At 48.3% G+C, this 21,077-nt stretch overlaps 1 protein-coding gene across 3 annotated transcripts in view; it reads left to right on the top strand.

Annotated features, from left to right (window-relative positions):
- Positions 1-21,077, top strand: part of Mrtf (Myocardin-related transcription factor) — a 234,930-nt gene that overhangs the window by 168,468 nt on the left and 45,385 nt on the right. The window contains exon 1 of one of the 3 annotated variants that reach the window (XM_077670794.1): positions 458-581. The exons of the other annotated variants lie outside the window; for them this stretch is intronic. The gene's annotated coding sequence lies outside the window, so the exon portion shown is untranslated. Of the gene's footprint in view, positions 1-457; positions 582-21,077 lie in introns of those variants that run through there. 3 annotated transcript variants of the gene reach the window in all.

The raw sequence follows: 21,077 nt of genomic DNA on the forward strand, positions 1-21,077 counted from the left end.
ACACCTCAGGACACGTCGAACAGGAGAGGAGATAGTCCGCAGCCTTTAAGGACCTCGGACTCAATCCAGGAACTGTCTTCAGCAGTGGGACAGAACAGCAGGACGTGGTTGTGACGAACGAGGGGATCATTCCACCATGTCTCACGCTTTCGCGGTGTCCCCTTCAGTGTCCGTCGTGCTCGGTGGTCGGTCGCATCGGATTGTTACCCCCGCGGTGTCGGCGATGATGGCGACGGCGTTGGCAAGCCCCCTTCTCCCGAATGTGCCGTGCTGCTAGCGGCGCAGCGTACTCGAGGAGCCGTTAGCGTGCGCGCGTGTTCGGAGGCTGGCCGCTGCTTGTGTGTGGCCGGCGTGGCGCTCGTCCAGCGTGGCGCCGAGCGCGCCGGCCAAGCGGCGACGCACCGGCAGTCCCGAGCCGGACGCCGCCACATCGCCTCCGAGACCGGCCTCCGCATCGTCCTCGTCGTCCTCCTCCGTCGCCGCCGCCGTCACCAACTGCTCGGCGAACGGTGCGGCCGCCACAGCCGCCCCTTCGGCCAACGGTGACCAGCGCTGCGGGGACAAGTGCGCCCACTGCCACGGTGAGGTCGCTTTGAAAGCGAAGATTTCTATGTCTCGCTGATGGCGTCTGTAGTCCGCCTCAAAACCCACTCCAGGAAAGCCATCTTTTTCAGACTATGATGATGATCGTGGGTGAAGTGAAAAAAAAAAAAAAAGATTCCTGTGGTCGGAATCGAACCTGTGCCCCTCGCTGTATGGAGCCGACGTTTATCCGCTGCGCCATTCCGACGCTGTCGAAGCTCAAGCTTTCTATGTCCCACTGTAACGTCTCTAGTCCACCTCAAAACCCATTGCAGGAAGGCCAACTTCCGCCTGTAAAGCGTACTCTGCCTCAAATATACTCTTTTAAAGGGGAAGCCTGCTTTAAGTTTTCGTGTCAACAGAGGAATCCCTCACGAGAAATCTTCGCGTTCAACCATGGCCGTCGTTAGACGGAAGGGTGCATCATTTTTTTACCAGGCTGCACTTGTAGATTAGACCGCTCGGTTCTCCTGTCCATTCCTCCAGCGCTCCTCTTGTTTGTTTCCTTCTTGTCTAATTGTTAACCTGGGCTGTTTTGTCGCCATGTTAGATTAACAACTCTCCAGAATGCCTATCCTTCTGCGTTTGGCTGTTTCCGTGGTTTAGTGGTAACACCTTGGACTCGCGGTATGCGATTAGGCCATATCTCCCTCAGAGGGTACCTAACCTTTCGGCGGGCAGCTAGAAGTGTGCGCAACGCAACAACAGCGCAAAGCAGAACGGGACGACGGGAGCTGCATGTTCCCGTTCCGGGAGGAAATGTTCCAGAAGTCAGTGCTTGTCCTGTTTTTCCTCCTGTCGGGCTCGGTGCTAATGCTGTCTTCCATGATGTTGTCTCCCGCCTGCATTTCCCTTCAAACAACGCAAAAACCGTGAACGTTTGATGCTTGGCACATCGCTCGTTGTCTTTATCTTTCGTTTGTATACCGACATGACTGAACGAATGATGTATTGAGGCTTCTGCGACATGCCAACAACGCTCCTCCGAACGACGCACTATTTGTATGCGACTTGTGTTCATTGAATATGGGCGCTCTGGGGTTCGAAGTAGTGGGTCAACAATTGCGTCTGCAGCCCAGATTGCCAGGCTGCCATCTCTCAAAAAAAGTTCCCGTGCGTTGTAGTCGTGTTCAGATTGACGTAAGACAGCTGCCCGAGCGCGAGCGCCTGGACTTCAGCAAGTGCTTGAAGATCCTAAGAATAAGAGATCGTTGCCAGATCACCAATACCGGGCCGTGGCCTGTGAGCTGCAGGCATGGAGAGGTCCCCGCTTCGCAAATGTAATGTGGGTCAGCTGGATCAAGAAAGAAGCGGCGATTGTGTTCCACTTCTATGGAGAGAGAGAGAGAGAGAGAGAGAGAGAGAGAGAGAGAGAGAGAGAGAGAGAGAGAGAGAGAGAGAGAGAGAGAGAGAGAGAGAGAGAGAGAGAGAGAGAGAGAGAGAGAGCATAAACTTTAATGTACTCGCATCAAATATGATTTATCGGTGCTGCCTCAGCTTGTTGATGGCAGAGCTGTAAAAAAGCAAACCCTTGCCACGCGAGTGCAAGAGCTTGTAAGTCCCTCAGCGCGGTCCTGTGTAAATAACCTTTAGAAGATCATCTGTATAGTGGGCGGAAACGTTTTTATCTGGTAATTATGGTGTCGATGTCAACACATCCCGGCTGCTGATGACAAGTAGAAGTACAAGAAGAAACATTATTGTTTGACTGCCCTCAAGAACTGCCGCGTCTTACTTATCAAACCCACGGAGAATTTAGGGCCGTCTCAAGGTCATTTGGGCGGTGATCGACGCCAAAGGCTATGTTGTAGCTCTCGGAATTTTGTGGCGGTGGAAAACGTTAGCAGTGAGTGGGTTCTAAGCGCCTGAGCTTTTTCCTAATGTGGTGACTGGTGGCCCCTACCATCTCGTCACATCAGTGGCGGTTATCGCCTTCACTTGGGAATGGTTGCCAGCGAGCGTGTGCGGTTGGGTGAGGCTAGTTCGCACAACTAATTCTATTTCAGTGTAACCGTGTGGTGGATTCATATCGGAAGTATTTCCAGTGACTTCAAACCGTGCGAATTTCTCACCGCATGTTTTTTTTTTTTTTTTTTCCAGAATGCCCGGGAAAACACGTGAAATTCTTGAGTAGCTGAAACAGGGCGAGAGTTAGTCTTAGCAAGTAGGCTGCGTAGACAGGGACAATGTAAGAGCCAGCGTTCCGGCAGGATATATTTTTTTTTTTTTGCACAAGTTGTTCGTCATAAAGGCTGTGGTATCTTCATTTTGACAGATTTCCGGTGCCTTGATGCCCCACCCCGGATTTCCTCGTCTTCTGCTCCGCAAAGTTGACACATATGCTTAATATCCGCTAATTCCTGCTTTATCCCGACATCGCGAGGCATGTTAAATGTTTCGGAGGTATTTCGAACATTTCTGTTAGTGTAAGCCGGTATTCTGCGCTACCACGATATCTCTACAGCCGCGCAAGCGGAGTGTGGCAAGTTGCAACACTTTGAGATGTTACTCGAAATAATGTGTTGTATCGTAGACTAGTCGCATCAGGGAATGTAGTTTATACACTAGGTAGCTTGCAAAACATAAAAACCGCCAGAGAAGAAAGTAATACGATGGGTGGCGAGGAGATCTTTCATCGATCTCCGGGCACCAGCTGGGCCGTGTTTGTCTGGCGTGCGGGAGCGATCGAAGGCCGTCTGGCGGTTTATTCCTGCCGGCTAGGCCGACTCCGAGGAATGCCCGTATGACGTCCGCGAAACTCTCCTTGCTCGTCTGGTGGGTCTGGCGCGTCTGTTTCTTTAACCCCCACCACGGCGTACAGGAGAAATCGGCTGACCTCGCCGAAGGCATGTAGCAACGAAGAGGAAGAACAATAAAAAAAATGTTGAGGAAACGGGAAGAAAACCGAAGTTTGGACGGGAAGGTGGAAACCCGAAGGTGTTTCCTCAACTTGCGGTGTCTTGTGTATACGTCCGTCTCTCGTCGCCCTGGCGTCGCTGTGCTTACGCCGCGTTGCTCACCCGACGGGTTCACGTGCCTGTCCGTCGCTTCCTTTGCTTCTCATCCGGGGTTGCGCGATGATCCCGTAAGACGCAGAACCCTCCTCCTCCCAGGGGGTGAAGACTGCGGCGCACTCGTCAGTGTCCCGATTACGGTCCCGGTTTACGACCTCGGCGGACCTCTGCCGCGAATTTGTCGATTCAAAGTGCAGCAGGCCGTATACGCGTAGTCTTCGAAACTGTAAACGATAGCAGAGAAGCGGGTGCTAGTCTGTGCGGCTTAGGATAGCCACCGGCGCAATTGGGCTGCTGATGACCGTGGCCTGTGACGCTGACAGCGCATGCGCGTAACCTGGCGGATTATACCAGCCACTATCGTAAGCTTCCGCTCTGCAGTGCACGGGCTGGTACTTCTTTGTTGTTGCTAACACATGTGACGACTGTAGAGCAGCTCCGCACTCCACGGCCATTGGCGGATCCAGGGGGTCGGGATGGGATTGGGCTGTTTGTGGTGGCCTCCGGTGTGAGCGCTTACAGCACTAGTACTGCCAAAGCAACGGTTTCCGCAACCAATTTCCGTAGCAAGACGTTCCACGCTATTGTAGTGAGCTTCGCAGAGGGGTTAAATAGCGAGTTTTAAATGGGGCAGCTTTCTACGATATATTGCAAGGTTTCGAGTCGTTTCCGTGAACCCTTCACTGTAAATACACGCGTTATGGAGGAAAGCCAACTACTTAAGGAAGAGCTTTGTGGGGAAGTGTACTCGAAAGGCGTGGTCTGCCGTTAGGAAACGGAAATGATTTAGCACGCTGCGTTCGAATGCGATCGTATAAATCCAAATCCGTGTGAAGGAAATATTCCCTTTCCAGAAGCCATAGGGTTTCAAGGTAGTGCAGTGCAAGTAAACTACAGAATATGACCTATTAACTTTTGGCAAAGACTGGAGTTACGCGGCCGTGGGCCTGGTCCATATGACACTCCGGGTCTCTATTGGCCTTAGTCAGTCCTCTACATCGGTCTTGAAAATTGTCTTTGATGATGCAGCTTGTCGACCCCTATGTGAAGAACTGACCAAAATCAGCGAGGCCAATTCCTTGCTACGAGATTCGTGTTGACTGCGCGTACTAGCACGCTTTGTAAGTTCCAGCCTAGATTGCTTAGCATTCTTATTCCATTGAAAGATGGCAAAAAAATATCGATTTATCGCTCAGCCATCATCAGCCGACTTTTTCGTGGACTGGTAGGTTTTTTTTAAAGGGACAGACAAGCGATTTCTGTCGAATATATTTTCCTTATCCCAAATTAAAGGGCGTGACTTGAAACCCCTTAACCCGAAACGGTTTGGCTAATAGCCCCCTAGAACGTTTGAAATCAGAATTTTTAGATCTGCCAGCCATACGTGACCCACCAAAATAAATGCTGGAAACCATGACAGTGACACACTTTTTACTGCACGTGAGATGAGAAGAGGTATTTAAAAGCCTGTCCCGGTTAAACAACAATAATCTGCAACCTTTCCTATTCCCTCATGCGGTTCTTGAATCATGCGCTAAAACCGACAGAGTTGTTTGGACACCTACGGTAGTGCCACGGTTAGGCACCACGCGGCGCCACCTTGAAAACATTTCAGAAATTTTAGTGCAAAATTAAAATGATTTCCGCCCGCTTATTCAGAAATTCCTTGCGGTTACACCAGTATACAAAACGCAGGCTTTCATGTGAGCTAAACGGCGTGCACTCTGCAAAAATCGGTTGTCTGGGCCCTTTAAGCTTGGGTTTCTGGAAAATCATGTACAGGTGCCCCAAAAAGTGAGCGGAGCATGGGTGTTGGAGAATTTTAGGGGATTTCTCGGCCATGTGCCTAGCCAGCACCCTCTAAGGGACTTTTCGAGAAAGTCATCCTAGAATAAAATTGGGCCGCACATATTCTATTTAGGGTGGCAGCCGCACAAAGTAGAAATTATTCTCATTTCACGAAGTCGTGCTCCGTTTACTTTTTAGGGCACCTGTACAGTTGTGGATGAAATTTCAATGGACTGCCAGTGTGTCTTTCGAAATGAGGGGTCGAAAAAGGACGCGGCGAGTTGAAGACCGTAGTACTTAGGTTCGCGTTCTTAGTGGACGGTTTGTTTCAGATGGCCGTGAATTCCGGGATGGTTTTTCGACGCCTTTGCAAAACTGTCGGGCAGCCTTTTGAGACACGTCCATTTCCTTGACGTCATTAGCGGTATTTAGGTCACCTTGCAGAGACAGCAACTATAGCTTCGACACCACATCCGCAACCCGGACTGTTCTTGTGCGGAGCCGTGACGTCACGTCGTTGTCGGTTTCACGTAGCGTCGCAACGCAGGACGAGGAAAACTGTGCGAAGCGGTGACTCACGTTCGGTGTCATTTTGGGAAGTTTTACTGCACCTCAAGTAACAGGGTTCTTCTTTTTGGAACACCGAGGAAGTCTTGGCGGCTGTGTTTGGACGGTGCCGGCGTTTTAGCACCGACTCGAATCCAGCTTGCACGGCCGCAACGTTCTGGTAGAGATCGATTGTAGGCCAGTTGTTTTACGACTTAGGCAAGTTGCGGAGCACACTGCCGCTGCAGCCACCGCAAAGCAGCCACCGCGGCCACAATCGAACCCGCGTTCTTGGAAGCTAAACAGGTCAAATTAGGTTCCAGATATAATCAAAGGTCTCGTAGTTGTCGGTCCGATGCGTTACGCCTTGATATACTTGAATGATGGGTGTTGAAATTCGACAGGAGCGCGATAAAAGAGTGAGCGCGCTGCATTAGCCGTTCTCGGTACAGATCGTGTGCGCGCGTGTACGGCTCAGAAGCCGTACGTCGCCATAAACTTTCCCATTTCGCGGCGGATCCTGGAATTCTCTCGCGTTTTCAGCAAGAATAAACAAGCGCTGACCGGCCGCTGAGGTGAAGGAAGGCTCCTTCGGAAAACTCGGGCGTGTGCTCGCATCCTGTACGGCGATTTTGTATTATTCTCTGTTTCGTTCGCAAAAAACGTTTCTGGGTGGTCTTGGGAAACGCACCTTGTCGCCATGCCTCTCTGCAAGCCTGTTCATTCTCAGCCCTCCATATGTTCGCCATTTCCTTTCCTCACTTTAAAGACCTCCCCAAGGCTACGATTTTTCCACTTCTATCTTCGTGAAATTGGCTCCACTTTTCAGATCCGTCCCCTCGTTTCAACAAGGTTAAGAATGGTGATCAGGACGTATTTGTGCTGACCGTCCGCATACAGACTGAAGAAAATTTGCAGAACTGGGCTTTTCTTTTAGAAGAGCGAAAACTTGGGCTGTTTGGTTCATATTCGCGACGTTAAGCAGCACAAGGCAGGGATAGACAAAGACCAGAGATTGCTCGGAGATAAATTATACTTCTTACAATATTCGTTATCCGCTTATGTACCTCAATGGCGCATGAACCTAACCTGAGGGGGAAACAAGCGACCGCATGAAAAGGGGTGAAGTCATATCGCAGGGACATACGTACGATGACGTGTGTTTTACATGACTGTATGTTCACGATATCTTTAACGAGGCTGCGTGCGTCCGTGTGTGGGTGGGTCAGAGAGAGAGAGAGAGAGAGAGAGAGAGTGTTCTAAGGGCAGCGCCTTGCTTTTTGAGGATAGAGCAGGTTGCTTGAGAACTAAGAGTTTTGTGGAAAATTATACAGAAAATGATGGGGTAGGCGTGGTCTGCGGAAAAGAAACAGAAGCTATGCGGCACATAGTGTTAGAATGTGAGGGTGTCCATCCAAATCTACATGAATGGAATATTGGGCTTCCAGAAGCCCTAGGATTTGAGGGTATCACAGAGGAAAGTAACTTCAAGGCTGTCGAGGCGACTAAAAGAAGATTAAAATGCTGGTGGACGAAAAGCAGAAAGGGGAATAATGCCTAGGACAGCTACCACCTGCAACAGGAAAACAAAGGTATTTTGTGCCTGCTCTCAGAGCAGCGTTAGTATTAAACGATGAGTATAAAGCATAGATATATTAGTTTTGTTATGGTAAGATGACACGTCGTCACCCCATTTTAAAGGGGATACCACTAGCAATCAATCAATCAGTCAATTGTGGGTGGATGGGTAAGGGAGAAAGAGAGTTGGTGAATGAGTGAGTGAGTGAGTGAGTGAGTGAGTGAGTGAGTGAGTGAGTGAGTGAGTGAGTGAGTGAGTGAGTGAGTGAGTGAGTGAGTGAGTGAGTGAGTGAGTGAGTGAGTGAGTGAGTGAGTGAGTGAGTGAGTGAGTGAGTGAGTGAGTGAGTGAGTGAGGGAGTTAATAAAGCGGGAGTAAAAGTTGGGGGACTAGAAGTTGGGGAAAGGGAAGGTCACAATTAACACAATTGGCTATGTGTGTGTGGGTGTGATGGTGTTTGGAGAGGGAGTAGCCAGACAGAATCTTTCGCGTTAAAAACAGGAGGAATTGCATCACTTTCAGTCTGCTGTATAAGAGGTCATTTAAATTTATAGCCTCGTCAGTTACCCGTATTTGTTAAGCCCGCTGAGCTCAGAGTCTATAGACAGCGAAAACAACACGTGGCTGGCTACCCCCCTTTTTTAAAACATAAAATATAGCTGCCACAAAAAGCCTTGTATGGCGACACCCTCGCTACGAGCGAACGCGCTCCGAAACGGCGCTGCTGAATGGCAAGTCTGCTTGCAAGATATGCAAGGAAACGTGCACGTCGAACATTCCTCATCTCCCCGTTTCCAAATCATTGCAAGTGAAAGCTATAAATCAATGTCGGTAAGCCCACGACGTACCGCCGCCGCATCGGCGAGAAAAGAGAAGTGTACGCGGGAACTAGACTCGAACGGAGCTAAAATATAGGTCAGCCCTGACCGGCCGACGGAGCACGCAGACGTTGGGGAGGAAGGAGTCCTTGGGAGCGGTTTTTCACCTCGGCCCGGGCCCTGGCTGTCAGTCGCCGGTGCTCGCTTTTCTTGTGTGTATTTTCTCTTCCGTTCCTCTTCGCCCACTGACTGCACACTGTCGACGCAGGGGCAGTTTCGAAAGGCCGCAAGTCTCTTCTTTTACTGCCAGTAGAGACGAACGCGTATTTTCTTCTTCTGCGCCGGCTTTTGTTTCCTTTGTCTTGTCTCGCTCCCTTCCTTTAGCCTGCCTCGTATACTCCGTCTGAACAGCGGACCGGGATGTAAAGGGAAGGCGGGGAACGTGCGTTTTAGCAAGCAATGGTTGTAGGGTGCCTATTGGATCAGCCGGAGGCGAAAAATGTCGCGGCAAATTGTCCGGTTGGCGCCGCGATGGGTGGGCTGTGTCGTATGGGAGCGGAATTGAGCCTTCGAGCAGATGCGAATGGGTCCGGCCATCATACCGCACCCTTGCGATCGGCATTGATGATGATGATGATGATTGTGGTGGTGGTAGTGGTGATGATGGTGACGAAGATGACAATGATGATGACTGAAGCGAGGCCTTGATTTCACCATCTGCTTCTTCATCTTCGTCATCATCCTAATCATCTCCTTGTTCGCCATCATCATCATCTCCCTCTAAAAGCGTTTATCCTCTCTCCGTTATCGTAATCTTATTCTTCATCATTATCTTCTTGCTCTCCATCATCATCATCATAATCCTCCCTCACCATTGTTACTATGATCATCATAATCATCATCTTCTTCTTCTTCTTCTTCTTCTTCTTCTTCTTCTTCTTCTTCTTCTTCTTGTTTTTGCTGTCCTTAATTATCATAATGTTATAAGACCTAGAAGGTGTTATAACCTTCGTATTTTGAATGACTGGCTAAATTTACCTTTGAAGAAATTGTCGTGCCAACAACGCACATGCCTGGAGTAGTGAAGCTAGCTTTAAAAAGCCTGGGTGCAAAGCTTGCTGTCCGTTTAGCTGGCTTCGCCGTATTCTGGATTGCTTCGAAGCCTACTTATAAAAAAAACGAGTGCTTGCGTGTTTTGCGACATTATACGCTCAGCAACACTACACTGAGCATCACATGATTCAGTACCACAACTGGGCGACGTAACTGAGCGAGAATGCTTACGCACTTTCACATCATAAGAGACAGCTCGGTTCCCCAGTAGTTTTCTTCTTCTTTTCTACTGGGACGCGGAAAACAACAGAAAAACCATTATATGGAGATGTCTGCGTTAATTATCAATCCCCATAAATCCCCAGAGTGTCACTCTAACCTACCGCCCTCCGCTTCGGTGCGTATACACCCCAATTTGAAGTTCGAACCTTTCCGTATTTCTGCACTTTTCCCCGGGCGCTCCTTACCGTCATATTTGTTTCTTGTCATTCCGTCGCCGTCGCAACACTTACTAATATTCGGGCGACAAGCCGTCAAAAATGATGGTATTTAGTTTTGAGAACTGCAATGAATTGCGGTGCATTTAGAAGAAAAGAAAGCAAATATAGCGTGGCTTCGTTCATTTATTTAAATTTCCCCGCTACGGTGCCATCAGCACGCAAGGGCCACTCTCAGTTAAGTAGCCCTCCCCTTTAAAAACTCACCTAAACTCTGCTGGTACGGCACATACCAAAGAAATTCGAATAAATCCACAAACCCGCGCTCCGTTTACTTTTGACTGCACGTGTGCCCAGTGTCCGCAAGTTTCTGCGGCCCCTTTGGGAAGCGGTCAGCACAAAGCTGCCAGCCCTAACGATCGTTCCAGTTCATATCGAGCGCGACTGTACATTGCACGTGTCGGCGGGCGGGTCCGCCTCGACAGCCCTAATCGCCGGCCCGTGCCCTGCCAGGTCGTCCTATGTATAAACGCAGCTTTAAAGAGGGCAAGGAGACGCGACGGGGCCGCGGCGCGGACGAGCACTTGCTTAAATAATGATCGTTAAGAGCGACAGACTGCACGGCGAACAAACGACGGACTGCACTGCGCGCGAGACGAAAAATAAATGCGGCAAACCGCAGGCGTGTGTACCGGCGGAGGCAGGTTCCTTCTAGGATACTCTTGGAGACAGGAGAGAGGGAAGTGGAGAGAGCAAGCACTGGCATTCCTCGACGGTTTTCCGCACCTACCTCTCACCTCGTTGGCAAACCGCGCTTCTGGAACAGCTGCGTGCGTTTTTTTGTTCTGCTTTCTTTTTTTGGCGCGAAAATACGAAAAAGTACTTCTCGGCGAAAAAAAAAAGCAGGCGGCAGAGCTTGGGGACTGCGGGCATGATGAAAAGAAGGGGAGGTTGGTGGCGTTCCCCCAAGATTAGACGCGTTGACGGATGGTCGAGGGCGCGGCGGACCCCGGTTCAATGGCCGTCCCAGTGTCCTCCTGGTAGGACACAAGTCCGGCCGACGGTTCCTTTATAGCACTGCGCACTGCAGAGCCTGTTGTAACCGCGAGCACGCGTGCTATAAGAGTGTCCCCGGGGGTTTCACAAGTACGCATACTCTAGACCCCGGGCCCTTCTTGTAGCTGCATAGATACACCTATCCTTGGACTTGCAACCACGTTCGTCTTGGCGTTTTGACAATCGGCGTGACAGATCACACGCTACGTATAACGAATGGTCCCTCGTTTGTTCCCTTGTAGAAATGCGGTTAGGCGCGTTTGTTTTTTGCTTCTTTTTTGTTTGCACACGAAGCTGATTGCATGCGCGATACCGCCTGGAGAAGATGCATCGGTTACATCGTAACGTTGATGCGCGCCAGGTCCGACGCTGGTGTGCTTGCTAAAATGGGCGAGTTTTAATTGGGGTAACTAAGTATATCTCGACGACGTTTCCAAACTGCATTACGTCGAGATGCAAGACAGTGCGTGAAGACGCGATGAAAGCTTGCCGGGACGCGGGCGAGCACGTCTGGTGATGCTATGTCAGAGCTGTGCATAACCAACCGGCAGCCCTCCGGAACTATCACTGCTAACGCCGTAGTGTCACCTTCTCCCGACATCAATATGGATCTCTCTTGCTCACCTCTTCCCCATTTTAGATGCGGAGCATCTCATGCTCGGGGCTGTGTCCCTCCCTCCCTTGTCCGCCGTCCGCACTCTACTGCGCATGCGCGTCTCTTCAGCCCCGTCAGCGTTTGGGCTGTTGTCAGCGCAGTCCACTATAAAAAGAAATGGCTAGGCGGCGCCCGGTTTCGATACCACGACTCTATGGCCACAACGGGAGGTACGTGGCGCTCTTGCCACTGCGCTGCAAACCGAGACGGGAGCATGTGCTACGAACGCGCCTTGTGTCCTTCACTCATTCAAACTACGTCGAGAAGCTACTGCTACAACGAAGGCACGCGAAGCGGAACGTCAACGGAAACGACGAACTGACAACTAATGGGAACTTCAGTCGACCCCATGGCTGCTTCGCATACTACTCAGGGTTCCCCTACGGGAAGTTGGTGTAATTTTTTTTCCTAATCTTACCTCGTGTATAGATGTTTACTTTATAGGCGCCGGCAGCGTATGAAAATGTTACATCCTGCCTCGCATGAAACAGAAGCTTTTCTACGTTTAGTTTCCCCCATTTCTCTTGCGTGGATATCTTTTTTGCCTAATCTTTATCCTCGACCGACTTTGTATTCATGATTCCGTCTTACGTATTAGTTAAGTACTTACTACGACTCCTAATTCCAGTATTCAATAAGAATTCTCCACGTAGAGGTTGTGCAAGCTCAGGGTTTTGCGAGCATCCATAATGATGCGCCCCCAACTCCTATTCCCGCCCTTTTTCGTGTGATAACTCCCGCATTTCCTGCGATATTATACGCGAAAAAAAAAACAACGAAAAAAAAAAACTCCCGCATTTCCTGCGATCTTATACGCGAAAAAAAAAACGAAAAAAAATATAGCAAGTGCACTTGAATGACCAATCGGAGGGAAGTAATGGGCTCACATATGATTAATATTAACAGCGAGCCTGTTTAGCAAATCGTAATTTTTCGTGTCCGCAGTTAAACGTACCAAAAAATTGCCGAGCGTGCGCGCGTCAGCGTGGGCTTCGCGGCGACTGCCCGGCAGTTAACAAAGCCAAGAAAATGCCGAGCGCTCGTGTATGTGTGCCTCGCGACGACCGCCCAGCGTGCACGGCGCACGTTTGTCAAGCCGAGCACATACCCACTTAGGGAGATTGGCCAAGATTGACAAAAAAAAAAAAACCTCCAGCGTTTGCTGTAAGCATGGCAACAGTAGCTCGCAACGAGAAAGACACGTTATAGTGTATGCCCCTTCAAGGTGATGTCCAATTATTATCATTTTCAAAAAAGTGAAGGAAGCTCACACTTATAGCAACAAAGGTGGAGTAAAGGTCGTTGCGACAGCGAAGAAGAAGCGAATTGGCTGCAATCGTGGACTTAAACCTTCGTGATGGTCGTAAACGTGGCGTACAGCTTCGTTAGCCTGAGCTTCCTACATACTTTTTTTTTTAATTTTCGCAAACTTGTCAAGTATTACAAAACGTTGTGCTGGCATTGCCTAATGCCACAGCACGGATCAAATTGTTCGAGATTATTAGAACACCGGGCCTTGTCAGATTCGCCGGCTTACTCTCCCCTTCGGTTACACTGTAACGGGTTGCTTGTTTGTATCTCAGAGAAGCAGAACCACGGGTGTTGTTGAGATGAATTTTGATGCATCATCGCCAGGCTGGGCAAAATAAAAACAATTCTATCCGATTAATCGTCCTTATTGTCTGGTCTGTTAGTGAGCACAGGTCCTTGCCGGTGTCTTGTAGTCTTGTCAGTGGAAATAAAGACTCTGGGGAGATGGAATTTGAACATCGCGGGGTAGGGAAGGGGATGGGCAGGGTTCGAAACCTACAGAGTTCGAAATTTACATGTACACCCAAATTTATACGAGGGAAATATTCGGCTTCCAGTAGCGCTAGGATTTAAGAGTAGCACCGAGGGAGTTGGCTTCAAGGCTGTCGAGGCGACGAAAAGAAGATTAGAATGCTGGTGGACGAAAAGCAGAGAGGGGAATATTGCCTAGGACAGCTACCACCTGTAACAGACAAATAAGTATTTTGTGCCTTCCCTTAGGGCAGCGTAGTATTAAACGAAGCGTTTAAAACATTGATATACATAGTAGTTTTTTTTTGGTAAGATGACTCGTCATTACCCGGCTACAAAGGGGATACCACTTGCAATCAACAATCATCATCATCATCGAGACCGTAGCACATCATCATCGAGACCGATAACGTAGCTGCGGGTTAGGTGGGATAAACTACACGCCCGTTAACGCCGTTCGATTCTAGGGAATGAACACGTGACCACGTGCGTATTAGCAGCACAACACCTTATGTATCCGCAGTAAGATAGAGGACTGTCCGACGCTTCTACACCTCCTGGTGTTAATTTCGGCACAAAACGAAACTATAGAAAGTGACTCAATTTTTTGGAACGCGGGCCTTCGCCTAAAACTGCAGACACGAATTCCCCCCTCGTTCTGTTTCCGCCGCAGCACGAATCAATCGGATATATCTACGAAACCGTTACAGGAGTGCGCAATAGGAAGGGTAGGGTCGGAATTTCCTGCCGGGCGCCAAGCTCGGGCGCATCTTTCAGCAAGTCCGCGCGAGCCTAGCCGGGGGCGCTTATTTCCCTCCGTGTATACCTTTCGGCTTCGCCGCTTCCTACGAAGCGGCATGCATAATATTTACTCTGGTGGCCGCTGGGCTGCCTTCCGGATGGGCCGCGCAAAATCGGAACGTGAAGCTCTGACCCGGCCAGAGAAAGATATTCGTAAAACGAGATAGACGAAGGAGGAGGGGATTACCGATTTGAAGCTCACTTGCTCGGACCTGTGAAAGAACGGCCTATACGGCGTGCGTCATTCAGTGTACGCATTCGGAGCGCTTGACGTACTTGCGGGCCGTGCGCAGATTCGGACTTCTTGTGCCTCGATTTGTCTTCAGCTGCCACCTTCTAGCCTGCTTTTCTTTCTTTTTTTTTTTTTTAACTGCGTGACTTCTTTCCGCCACATCTATTTCTGCTTGCCTTCGTTCATCTTCGCTTCACTCTTCAAGACGGGACTTTTTAGAGTGTTCCTTTTTCTGCGCTCATTTATTTTAAGACGACTTTCTTTCTGCTTTTCGTTCACCCAGTCTCTAAGCCGCCTTTTTTTTTATTGCCATTTCCCCCCCCCCCTCCCCCCCTGCATTCCGAGCATTTTGTGAGTTTTCTCCCGAGAAAGAAAAAAAAGCTGTGAAAATGATGGCTAAGAAGGATGAGAAAAGTACTGTCCGTGGAGCTGGGAAGAAGAAACGGAAGCGTGTTTTTCGGCCATATATCGTGTAGTTGGTCACGTTCGCGAATTGAGACGTGGGCCCCCGTCTGCGTAGCAGTCGCGCAACGGCAGCCTTTCGTGTCACAAGAATAAAGCCAAACATATACCCGCCATCCGTCCCCAATTTAAACTTCCGGCGGCATGTTCGAATTGTATTTAGGGTGTAGATACCGTGGAGGAAAATGGTCTTTCTGCGCTTGCGCACCACTAGCTTCCTCTCCCTTCCCCTCTAGGAAAAACCCGGGCCATCTCCACTAACGTGAAACCTTGGGAGGGACGAAGCATCCAGGGTATAAGTGTATGATGCGGTTTCGATGCTGAGCGCTCGGCGTCTTAGGCCTTAGCGCCTTGGCGTTTTTGCCCACGGAGATGAAACCGTTGGGGTAGAGGTATACAGCTTTCCTGTAAAAGTCTCGTGTCTTTGAAGCACGAAGCGTTGTAGTGCGAGGCGTTCGAAAACGAGTGTCCCGGTTTGTTTTTCAAGTACGCGTTTTCCCCGCAGACATGAAACGTTCTAGCACGAGGCGTTGGAAAATGGTTGTCCCGGTGTTTTAGTACCGTGATTACGTGGGACTCCGACAGCTCGAGCTCCTACTAAGCTGCTTCGCCCCTAAAAGGAAAAAAAAAGTGTGCGGAGAAAATTTAATGTGGGAATAGCGGACCAAATTAATTTGTGCCGCTAAGTTATACATCGAGCCTTTTTAAGAGTCATCTTCACCGCTATATACAAGTGCATGTGTGAGAAGACATTTTCTAGGCGCAATATAAGAAGTCTGATATCAAAGTATGATGGGCGAAGGGACTTTTATTACATACCCAGACCTCGTTTATCTCTGTAAACCACTACCCACCGAACCCCTTAGAAGCCGGCTTCACTGGCATGCAGGAAAGAATTGGTGTGAAGACGTATTCTGAGGCAATACAAGGAGCCTGATACCGAACTTGTTCCGACGCTTTGGCATTTTTTCGTTGTGGCGCAAATGCGCCTCAGTGCTGATAGTATGTTGCACGAAATCGACAAGATTTTAAATACTTCCGGCGTTCTTTCTTTCCGCTAAAGAAAATGTCTCTGGTGGTTGGAATGGAGCTGCGTGCGTTATCAAAGTGTAGTTCTCTCAAATTAAACAAGGTTGCATTTTGCCTTCGCGGCCGCTTTGAAGAATGAAGAAGGTCTGTAGGGTGCATGTCAGACTTGAAGGACCCCTCGTGCGCAAACCTACAGGTGTTATGCCTGCGTGACATTAAGGCACAAGCGTTGTCCCGCAGCGGCCGCTTTTCCCATGGAGGCGAAAAGCGAAAACGCCCGTGTGTCGAGATTTCGGCGCACATCGAAGATCCGCGGGTGGTCGAAATTAATCTGGAGCCCTCCACCACGGCGCGCCTCATCATAGCCTGGGTGTAGCTTCGGCCCGTTAAACCTCACAATCAATCAATCAATCAATCAATCAATCAATCAATCAATCAATCAATCAATCAATCAATCAATCAATCAATCAATCAATCAATCGATCGATCGATCGATCGATCGATCAATCGATCGATTATAAGCGTTGTCGACGAAATAGGCGATGAAGTGAGACATGTAAGAGAGATATTTACTTTAGAAAACAAAACGAATTCTTCTTTAAATGAGCACGAGCACGCGGGTTCGATTCCCGGCCGCGGCGGCCGCTTTTCTAATGAAGACGAAAAGCAAAAACGCCCGTGTGTACGAGATATCGGCGCACCTTAAAGATCCCCAGGGGGTGAAATTACGCCGGAGCCCTCCACTACGGCGCGCCTCATCGCCTCTGAAGCGTCGGCGCGTTAAACCCTACAATCACTCAATCTTCTTCTTTTAAAGCTGGGTCAGTTATGCAAGGCTCGGGTCCCGCAGGCTACAGATCAGCGTATACCAGGGCAAGGCGGAACATGCGCGGTCGGAACTTGCCAAGAGGGCAGAGACGGTCAAGGTCTGTTCGCCCGGCAAGAGGAATGGCGCGAAACACGTCCCTGCGGCATACCGAGCTTAACCAATCTGCGGCGTAGGAGAGAGCAAACAAAGAAGGCGCAACGGCGATCTTAAACAAACGTATATAACCAGGGGAGGAACGCGCTGTCCTCGGCGGTTTTAACGCAACCGTTGATTTTTGCCGCACCGTCTCCCTCTCTCCTATCCCCCGCGATACGTATGTGGTGCGGGATGGGCTTTTATTTTATTCTATAGCCCTTTACCTTTGTCCGTCTCTCCCACTGTTCGTAACACCCAAAGCAGACGACGGATGCATGTTCTGTCAGTCTGCGCGTCTTTTGTTTCAGGGCCTGTGCATTTGAGTTTTAACTTCCTCTTGTACTTGCCGGGCCCTGTTTATGTAACCTAGTTTCTCGAACCAGCGCGATGCTCCCCCTCTCTTTCGTTCGTCGTTTGTTCGTGCAGAGTTTTTTTTTCGCTCTTTCGGGACACTATATATATATTAATATATATATATATATATATATATATATATATATATATATATATATATATATATATATATATATATATATATATAGTAAGGAAATGAGGGGCTCGTTGAGGAAATACCGAAAGATAGGTCAGCAGTCTACAACGCCAAAGGAGGCATAGGGGTGTGGTTAGGCTCTTTTCTTTTTCACTATGGTTAATGAGGTAAACATTTTTTTAAATATACAGAAGAAAGAAAGAAAGAATATATCTATATATATATATACATATATATATATATATATATATATATATATATATATATATATATATATATATATATATATATATATATATATATATATATATATATATTGTTACGTGGCGTCAGGGCAAAGATGAGACGAGCCATGATTAAGAGTGATGAGCGATGTATTTACAGGTCACGTTACCAGCAAAAAGTAACAGTGTTACAGTTACAGTTACCAAAGCCAAAAAACTAACTCTGTTACAGTTACAGTTACAGATTTTTTAAGAGTAACTTGTTACAGCTACAGTTGCTGTGAAAAAGGAAAAAGTAACGTCGTTACTTTTCCGTTACTGTATAACACTAAGTAACAGGTCACAAAACAAATGATAGAGTTTATTTAGTATTAACGTACAAAGGAGTACGTGGTAAAACCCCAGACGAATAGAACCTATAAACGCACTCAAGCCCAACACCAACAATCGTTCTGTACGCCTAGTCTTGTTGCATCAACCTTTTTTTTTTGTTTATGCACTTATGGTGTCGGGGAATGTTTTGCGAAACTCACTCTAACTTATAGGATGGGTTCTTTCTCAAACTTGGCATCCGAGAGTTTCCCTCTTTTTTCAGAGGTCTACTTTCTAGTTTCTTTTTTTTTCTTGTTGTTCCTACCCCAAGACGACGGAATAGTTTTAGACATCCCCTCTAAGAACGACCTCCGACATCGATCTACTACAGCAAAGATAATCCATCCTAGCAGCGACATTCTCTCCTAACTGCGAGAGCAGCCGTGTTGTGTAAAAGTGAAAGGTGGGGAGAAAAAAGTCCGAAAAACGAGCAAGCGTAATCTGTACGTCGGCCTTTAATGTGTGTAGCTAATGGATAGTTTCTGTATTAAAAAAGTAACTGTAACAGTATTTTCTGTTACAAGTTCTCTGTATAAAAGCAACAGTGTTACAGTTAGAAGTTCTTCTAATTTAAAAATAACTAGTTAAATTTACAAGTTACCGAAAAAAGTAACTAGTTACCGGTACGCGTTACTAGTAACTAGTTACTACCCAAGGTTACTACTAGTTACTACCCAAGGTTACTACTAGTTACTACCCAAGGTTACTACCCAAGGTTGCTGCTAGTTACTACCCAAGGTTACTACTAGTTACTACCCAAGGTTACTACCCAAGGTTACTGCTAGTTACTACCCAAGGTTATTAGTTACTACTAGTCACTAGTTACTACCCAAGTTACTACTAGTTACTACCCTGCGCTGTCTTCGCCCCAGCCATGGAGTTTCATGCTAAGATATACTAGAGGGAAATTTCGCGCCACTGTCCAGGCGAGCCGCACCTCAGCGAGCGTTTCGTCATGTACCGGGCAGGCACGTTCCACTTTTCCTTGGCATGGCACATGAACAGGCTGAAAAGTTGCATCTGGCTGCAAAAAAGCCACAATATTACTGTAGAAGATTAATCAGATTTGTTTTGCTTTTATAAAATTGTAGCTACAAAAAGATTTATTTGTCAAGGATTATTTAGAAGTTTCATGCCAGACGAACAAGAAAAAGCTGTTATCCTTTTTTGTTGATTTTGGCTTCGATACAAAAAGAAGTCGTGTGGCTAGCTAAGCCAAGTAGGCGAGGAACGTCGCGAGCTGCAATGGCGGCGCCCGCGATCGCAGTGACAGAGATCCCTTACGGTCCCTAGAAAAATTTTCTAGGGATTACAGTTCTCTCTAGTATATATATGATGATAATTAAAGTCTCAAATTCTTAGGATGTGCTTCGACCACTGTGGGTGCGTTTACGCGAATTTATTTACAAGAAAAACCAATTCGAAAGTGTTGTTTTCCTTTCTGCACCGTCCTTGCTGATTTCCTATGACGTTTTGTGTGACGCGCAAAATTTTTTAACAAGAAAATGTTGCATTTCCGGATACAGCAAGATTTCGCTGACGTTATATCCGTCACGGAAGTGACGCCAGTAGAACGAAGCAAGCGGCCTGTTAAAGGGACCCTGCAACACTCTTTGAGCAGTACAAGTAAACCTGCGCGACGTTTAGATTACACTGCCAGGAATACCTGAGCCAAATATTACACATGCACGTGAAGCGGTGAGCGCGCAAATCGATGTGAAAGACGCGGAAAAACAAACCGCTCTCTCTTCAGTTGTCCTCATTATGCATGGCCTAAGGGACGTCACATAGGCCATGGCTGCCCGATCGGCTGTCACTGGTCAACTTCGCGGCTAGATTCTCCCATTTCCGTCGTCGTCATCGCTGTGTACGAACCTCTTCTATGCCTGAACCTGTAGGCACAGTTTTGCCGTTTATTTTGTGTTTTGAGTGCGCGCGGAGTTTGAGTGATGAGCTCAATACTTCCCTTTCAACGGGACCACTCGACTACAAACGTTTATTGCTTCAAAAACGCCCTACCAGCCCGAGCGCGCACTTGCGAGCAGGCACCCATGCCTGCTTTTTTGTGGCACCAGACCGGAAATAGGCCCCTCCGCGTTGCGGAGAAAAGGGGAAAACTACCCGGCATGTGATATATCGAAGGCCGCCGAAGAGAACGCCGCGAGCCGCCCCCCTCTCCGGGAGAGAGCGCGCAGCTTTCGTCGCCTTGTCCGCGCTCGAGTTGAGAGGGAACGATTACGCGCGATTTCTCATCGCGCGTAGTTTCGTTAATTGTGAACGGATTTTCATAATTCTTGCGGGAGGAGATTTCTGGGACAATAGACTTTATCCCAAAATACAGTACTAGTAGTCGATGGCAAGTGTTGCAGGGTCCCTTTAAGGGTGCATCCCTGCACACAGGGTCCTCTTGCGGAGAAGCAACCTTTAGTACTAAAGAGTACGTTATACAGTTAAGGTTGTTCGTTTTCGCGTTTTATATTTTAACACGAAAGAGTTCTATGCCGGGATACACCAAGACTTCACTGACGTCATATCCGTCACGGAAATGACGCGAGTACACCTTTGCCGAAGCGACCCGCCAGCAGGACGTCGCTCGCCAAGCACGCCCACAAGACAGCCACCTACCCAAAAATCATGCTCAGCTGCATATTTCGCTGCACATTTCACTTTCGTGTTTTACCAATTCCTATGACCGAGGAATCAACCACTTTTATTTTCTGATTCTCTTGACCGCGGCTTGCCAATCGAAACATCCGACCGACCCGCCAACAAGCCGTCGGATATCGATCGCAGAGCGGAAACTGAGCCCGGGCATGATTTGGGCCATGGCGAATGTGAATCTGTATTGTTAGTTTGCAGACATATTATAAGGAATGCATGGACAGAATAACCCTCCACGAGCGAAGCAATAAGTTCCCGATCCGAAAGGGAGCAAGACAGGGAGGTACCATCTCGCCAAAACTGTTCAACCATGTGTGGAGGGGGTATTTCGACAGCTTGAAAGGGAAAACAGAGGATTAAGGATATAGCCATTTGAGGTTTGCGGTCAACATAGTCTCGCTGAGTGGGACGGCAGAACACCTGCAACCAATGCTTGAGGAACTACAATCGTGGGCTTAAAAATAAATATGAATAAATCTAGAGTAATGAGGAATATGCATGCCAAGGACGTCTTCTGCGGCTAAGGAAACGAATT

This window comes from Haemaphysalis longicornis, unplaced genomic scaffold, assembly GCF_048455015.1.
Source record: "Haemaphysalis longicornis isolate Haplotype H1 unplaced genomic scaffold, Haemaphysalis longicornis Haplotype H1 scaffold_5, whole genome shotgun sequence".
NCBI classification, from domain to species: Eukaryota; Metazoa; Arthropoda; class Arachnida; order Ixodida; family Ixodidae; genus Haemaphysalis; species Haemaphysalis longicornis.